The sequence below is a fragment of the Gossypium arboreum genome, chromosome 4 (genome assembly GCF_025698485.1).
Source record: "Gossypium arboreum isolate Shixiya-1 chromosome 4, ASM2569848v2, whole genome shotgun sequence".
NCBI classification, from domain to species: domain Eukaryota; kingdom Viridiplantae; phylum Streptophyta; class Magnoliopsida; order Malvales; family Malvaceae; genus Gossypium; species Gossypium arboreum.
This window is the reverse complement of record NC_069073.1, coordinates 68691947-68699383: the sequence shown is the minus strand read 5'-3', so window position 1 is coordinate 68699383 and position 7437 is coordinate 68691947.

Below are 7437 nucleotides of genomic sequence, written 5' to 3'. Positions count from 1 at the left end.
TTGATCAACTAAAGGGAGCCTCAGTGTTTTCAAAGATAGATTTGAGATCGGGTTATTATCAGTTGCGGATTTGAGATTCGTGTAACACCCCGTACCCGAGACCGTTGCCGGAGTCGAACACAAGGTGCTAACCGACTTAATTCATTTACTCTCACAGTCCAACTAATTTTTTTTTTCAGACGACTGGCTAACTGCGTCACTGTCACCATAAAAATCATAACTTGAGTTCCACATCTCAAAAATCAGATTCGTAATTTTTCCCCAAAACTAGACTCATATATCCATCTACAGATTTTTTTTCTAGAATTTTTGGTCAGGGAAATTAGTACAGTTTATTAGTTAAAGCCTCCCCTGTTACAGGGTACAACTACTCTGACCTTCATGCGTTACAATTTGGATATCTCCCTGTACAGGGATTCAATACTGATGCCGTTTGTTTCTATAGAAACTATACTCAAAGAGGAATCTATACATATATGGCATGACTCCTAATTATCTCTGGTTAATTTACAATGAATTTCCAAAGTCGGAACAGAGAATCCAGAAACCATTCTGGCCCTGTTTCACGAAAACCTAAATATCTCTTAACATACAACTCATATGACCGTTTCGTTTCTTCCATATGAAAGTAGATTCATCAAGGTTCATTTACATAATTTATTCACTATTTAATTACATTCCTACTATTTTTAGAGATTTTTCACATCCACATCACTGCTGCTGCTAGCATTTATTTTTAAGGTAAACTTTACCTATTTCATGATCCTCCATGGATCAACTAGAGTTTGTCATACATATACCAAAAATGATCATGAATAACCATTCCCATGACTAACCGTTACCAACATTTCCATATCTCTTGATGGACGACATACAAAATGATTACAATGCTATGATCAAGGTATACTTAAAGCCATTTTCGCATGGCTTATATACATTAACCGAATATCCCCCGCTACTAGTCTATTCTATACATGCCATAAGATATTCCAAAACATAGCAAGTACCAAACAGTGGATAGTGATAGTGTGACTAGTTCTTGACGATCCCCGAGCCTGTAGCTTCCAATTGAGATCTATAAAATAGAGGAAACAAAGTACACGGAGTAAGCATTACAATGCTTAGTAAGTTTCAAGCAAAGGTCAACAGATAACAATCAAGTTATAACATAGTTGTTCGTATTTTTATTTCACTCTTCCTTCTAGCATACCACCCTTTATCCAAATATGCACATCTCATCATAATCATAGGAATAGTCTCATAGATTGCTCTCGATACATCACATAACTACCTTATGGTTTGGTTTAAATCAAGCTCACATATAAACTTGGAGTACATACTGCTTGACCTTTCACATTGCGTATTTTTATAAGCAATTCTTATAAAAGAAGTCTTACCCAGTCATAATCTCCACACGTAGTCATCGGGTCTTACCCGGTCATAATCTCCACACGTAGTCATCGGGTCTTACCCGGTCATAATCTCCACACGTAGTCATCGGGTCTCGCCCGGAACATATTCCAAGTTTCATGTACATTTAATCACATGTTACAACATTCACATTAGCCATTCGGCTTTACCACATATGCATATCACACATATATTTTACATTGGTCATTAGGCCTCATCACATATACATACACTTTCACATTCACCACATCGGCCATTAGGCCTCATCACACATACATACACTTTCATGTTCATCACATCGGCCATTAGGCCTCATCACATATACATACACTTTCACGTTCACCACATCGGCCATTAGTCACCACATCGGCCATTAGGCCTCATCACACATATATGTATATCATACATATTTCATATTTTTCTTGTACATCAATTTCAGCAATAGCTTATAAGCAACTCAAATAGTTTCATCAAAGTTTACAACAAAATCACATATTCACTACAAGCAGTTTTTCTGACCAACAGTCATTAAGTGGTTTATAACTGGAGCTACAAAACTCAAAATCAATTGCCGTTAATTTTCCCCGAATGTAGACTCATGTATCTTTCACCCATAAAATTTTCAGAATTTTAGGTTTGGCCAATCAATACCAGATTTTTCTTAAAGTTTCCCCTGTTTCACTGTTTGACTAATCTGACCACTCTTCGCTACGAATCGAATTTTTCATTGTACAGAATTTATAATGTGTTCTATTTGATTCCATTTGAAACTAGACTCATTAAGGAGTCTAAGCATATAAATCTTATATTATAACCATTTTTGTACAAATTATAATTATTTTCCAAAAACAAATCAGGGAATTTCGGAGTCAATCCGACACTGTCTCGCACAACTTTAAATATCTCTTTATAGGAAATTTCTTTGCTTCCACAGTCTCTTTTATAAGAAACTAGACCAACTAATCTTTGATTACATATTTTACTCAGCCTATAATTCCACACCGACAATTTATAGTGATTTTCTAAAATCACATTACTGCTACTGTCCAAGCAAATTATCACAATTTGCTCTTAAATTTCCAAGTCCAAACACTTATGAACTTACCATTTGGGTTTAAGACATATCATGGCCACATCATATCTTATTAAATCAACTCATTATGTCCTATTATGATTGAATTTACTCAACGTTTAATCACTTAAAACTTACAAAGGAATCAAACTCATATACTTAATAACTTACCTCGGGAATTGCCGAACGGTTACAAATCGACTATTCGGTTAGGTAGCTTGTTCTCTTTTTCCGAATTAGACTCCCTAAGCTCTTGAGCTTGCATAAACAAATTTAATCTATTACCAACCAATTATACAAACTCATGGCCAAATATAACAAGAAGACTACTAGATTCTACTAGCCACTCATTGCTCTATTATTAACCTTACTTAATTATAAACGATTCGCAATTTGATAATTAAGTTCATTTCATGGTATCATAACTCAACATTTATCAATATATCATTAACAAAATATGCTCATGTCAAATTCACTCCCAATCATATCTCAAAATTCAGCAAGCTTAGAACTCATTTAATAATTAAATTCAATAGCTTAACCACTTTGCTAACTACTTATGCATATAAGACTAATTTTTCATACTCGTCAACTTGAACCTAAAACAATAGCCGAATGCTCACGTACATATTATCTATTATTTCCATCACATAAATCATGCCATAAAACACTTTTAAAACAACTCACCATCATAGCCAAATATACATTTAATGAACATTACTCCTTTACCAAAGCGACTAATAACTATCACAAATACAAAACATATCAATATGTCAAACTCATTACCTCACCTATTTAGTCAAGTCGAATAATAGAATCACTCACACTTAATCCATCCCATTATCTAATTTTTTCTCCAAAATGAACTAACCATAATACCGATTGTATATTATACCTAGCATTTCTCATTACCAAATCACAAAACCAAACACCACAAGCATATTTACCATAAAACATATCTCCAAAATAGTTGAAAACACAAACAATAAACACAAACATTGGCATTATGCTCAAATCACCATAAGAAATCTCAACTTTCTTGACATTACCAAGAGTGCATCCACAATTTAACTTAGCATATTATAAAGCCAAATCAACAAATTCAAAGCTTACCTCCTAATAGCTAAAGATGAAGGCCGAATTGCTCTAGGTAAGTTTTCCCTTCCTTTTCATCTTTGTTTCGGTTAGAGAGTGGCATGAGAAGAAGATGAGCACCATCCTCCTTCTTCTATTCGGCCAAGTTGATCAACAAAGAAAGAACTTTGTTTTTCTCCTCTTTCACTACTCACGGCAATGGGGAGTAAGGGGGAGACAACTTTGGTTTCTCCTCCCACTCACCTCATGTTTTTTTTTCATTCATCATTCATTCTTTTATTTTCTAAACTCATAATGCTAATAAAAGAAATCATATTATCATCAATGACCCATCCATGGCCGGCCACTACTCATTAATAATGGATATTTGACATGCAAGGACAACATTTTCTAAAATGCATCAATAGGCCACTTTAACATTTGCCTAGCACATTTCTAAATTTTCTCAAACAAATCCTATTTAGCAAAATTCACTTACAATTAACAAAATTCAAACATGAAATTTTCACACATGCCTATATACATATAATAAGCATTAAATATAATGGTTAATTATTTTTATGACTCGGTTTTGTGGTCCCGAAACCACTTTCCGACTGGGGTCACTTTAGGGGTGTCACAATTCGGATATACCCAAAACTGCTTTCAGAACGAGATACGGCCACTACGAATTCTTAGTGATGCCGTTTGGGCTCACTAATGCCCCTGCGGTATTTTTGGATTTGATGAATCGGATCTTGATAAAGATTTGGACCGGTTCAGAAGTTGTGTTCATTGACGACATCTTGGTCTATTCAAGAGATGAGACCGAACATGCCGAGCACCGAGATTAGTGTCGCAAATTTTACGGATAAGCGGTTATATGCTAAGTTCAAGAATCGTGAGTTCGGTTAAGAGAGGTTAGCTTCTTGGGCCATGTGATATCTCATCGGGTATTCGAGTTGACCGAGCAAAATTTCACCATACTTAATCGGAAGCCTCCAGAAATATTATCGAGGTTCGAGCTTTTTGGGACTCACCGGTTACTACCAACGGTTTGTAAAGGTTTCTCGATGATAGCCACACCCATGACGGCTACTTCAAAAGATATTAAGTTCGAATGGACGGAAAAATGTTAGAAAAGTTTTGATCAATCGAAAACTTATTTGATCGAAGCCCCAATTTTAGTGCAGCTCGAATCAGGCAAAGAGTTTGTCATCTATAGTGACGCTTCCCTACTTGGGTTAGGTTGCGTGTTGATGCAAGAAGGTCGAGTTGTGGCCTATGCGTCGAGACAATTAAAGCCACATGAGAAAAATTATCCCACCCATGATCTCGAATTAGTCGCCATCGTATTCGCCTTGAAAATATGGCGACATTACTTATTTGGTGAGAAGTGCCATGTATTTTGAATCACAAAAGTCTCAAATATTTGATGACTCAAAGAGACTTAAATCTGCGACAAAGACGTTGGCTTGAGTTGTTGAAAGATTATGAGCTGGTCATTGATTATCACCCGGAAAGGCTAATGTGGTTGCGGACGCCTTAAGCTGGATATCACTGTTTGTTTTACGAGCAATGAATGTACACTTGTCTGCTTTTACCCGACAATGTGTTAGTAGCGAATTAAAGGCCAAACCATTATTGATTCATCAAATTCGTGAAGCTCGTAAAGTCGACGATGAGTTGGTTGTAAGACGGCTGAATGTGTTCGAATATGGAATCGAGTTTCAAATTGATAATGACGATTGTTTGAGGTTCGAAGTCGTTTGTGTGTTCCAGAAATTCGTAACTCATTTCGATGATTTTGAACGAGGCTCATTGTAGCCGAATGTCGATTCACCCGGGAGTACGAAAATGTACAACGATCCGAGACGCCGCTTTGGTGGCATGGTATGAAACGAGACATTTCGATTTTGTTTCAAGTGTTTAATATGTCGCAAGTAAAGGCGGAACATCAAGTGCCTACGGGTTTACTTCACCGATCATGATACACGAATGGAAATGGGATCGAGTCACGATGGATTTTGTGTCCAGGTTACCATTGTCGACAAGTAAGAAAGATGCGATTTGGGTTGTTGTTGATAGATCGACTAAGGCGGCTCATTTTATCCCCGTGACGCACGGATTTTTCATTGGATAAACTAGCTGAATTGTATGTTTCTCGATTGTGAGATTACACGGGTACCGATTTCTATTGTGTCGGATAGAGATCCGAGATTCACCTCACGATTTTGGAAGAAATTTCAAGAAGCCTTGGGTACCAAGTTGCATTTAGCACCGCTTTTCACCCCAAATCGATGGTCAATCCGAGCGGATAATTCAGATACTTGAGGATATGTTGAGATGTTGCATCCTCGAGTTTAGTGGTTCATGGGAACAGATTTACCTTTGATTGAATTCGCCACAATAATAGTTTTCAATCAAGTATTAAGATGGCACCTTACGAGGCTTTGTACGGTCGAAAATGCCGACGCCATTGTTTTGGACCGAGCTCGGTGAAAGTAAAATTTTCGAGTGGATTTGATTAAAGATCTGAATGTAAAGTAAGTATAATTCGTAAGAGTCTCAAGGCAAGATCGATCGTCGTAAGTCGACGCGGATTTAAAACGAAGAGATATTGAGTATCAGGTGGGAGACAAAGTGTTTCTCAAGGTATCACCTTGGAAAAAGATACTCAGATTTGGCCGTAAGGGCAAATTGAGTCCGAGATTCATTGGGCCGTATGAGATCTCCGAACGAGTTGGCCCAATTGCATATAGGTTACTTTTACCCCCTGAACTCGAAAGGATCCACAACATTTTTCATGTTTCGATGCTTCGACGTTACTGATCCGATCCTTCGTATGTAATAAACCCCTCCGAGATTGAAATTCAAGCCGATATGAGTTATGAAGAAGAACAAATCCGTATCCTAGCTCGTGAAGTGAAAGAGTTGCGAAACAAAAGGGTTCCGTTAGTGAAAGTGTTATGGCTCAAATATGGAATGGAAGAAGCTACTTGGGAACCTGAGAACTCTATGAAAGAACGATACCCAAACCTATTTACCGGTAAGATTTTCAGGGACGAAAATTTCTTAAGTGGGGGAGAGTTGTGATAGCCCTAAATTGACCCTAGTCGGAAAGTGGTTTCGGGACCACTAAACCGAGTCATAAAAATAATTAACCGTCATAGTTGATGCTCATTATATGTACATATGCATGTGTGAAAATTTCATGTTTGGATTTCGTTAATTGTAAGTGAATTTTATCAAATAGGACTTATGTGAGAAAATTTAGAAATGTGCTAGGCAAATGTAAGGTGGCCTATAAATGCATGTTGTGAAAATCTTTGGGTTTGCATGTCAATTTACCCAAAATTTAAGCATAGTGGCCGGCCATGTTATGAATGGAAACATGTTGCAAACATGTTTAGTTAGTGGTTATGTTAGAAAGAATAAATAATGAAAAAGGAATATGATGAAAACAAAGAAAAGAAAAAAAAGTGTCCATCCTTTCACATTTTGTTGGCTTGGCCGAATGTTCTAAGAAGAAGGGGGGGGAAGAGCTTGAGAAAATCAGCCATGGGAGATTGCTAGACTAAGGTATGTTTAATGTTGTCCATGAGATTCATGCATGTTTTTAGTTGTTAGTTTGAGTTCTACCTAGCCCATGGTTTAAATCTTTCCTATGAGATGGGGATGATATTCGGCCATGGGTGTTGTCTTCTTGGTTGATGTTTGATGTTTGATGTTGTGGTGATGAGGCATGAAGATGAGTTAAGTTTCGGCTAAGGTGGATTTGTGTTGATGTCATTTGCATGCTAAGTGTGAAGCTTTGTAATGATACATGTGTATGGTGCTTTTGATGTTGTGAATGGAAGTAGAGGAAAAGTAAAAGAAAA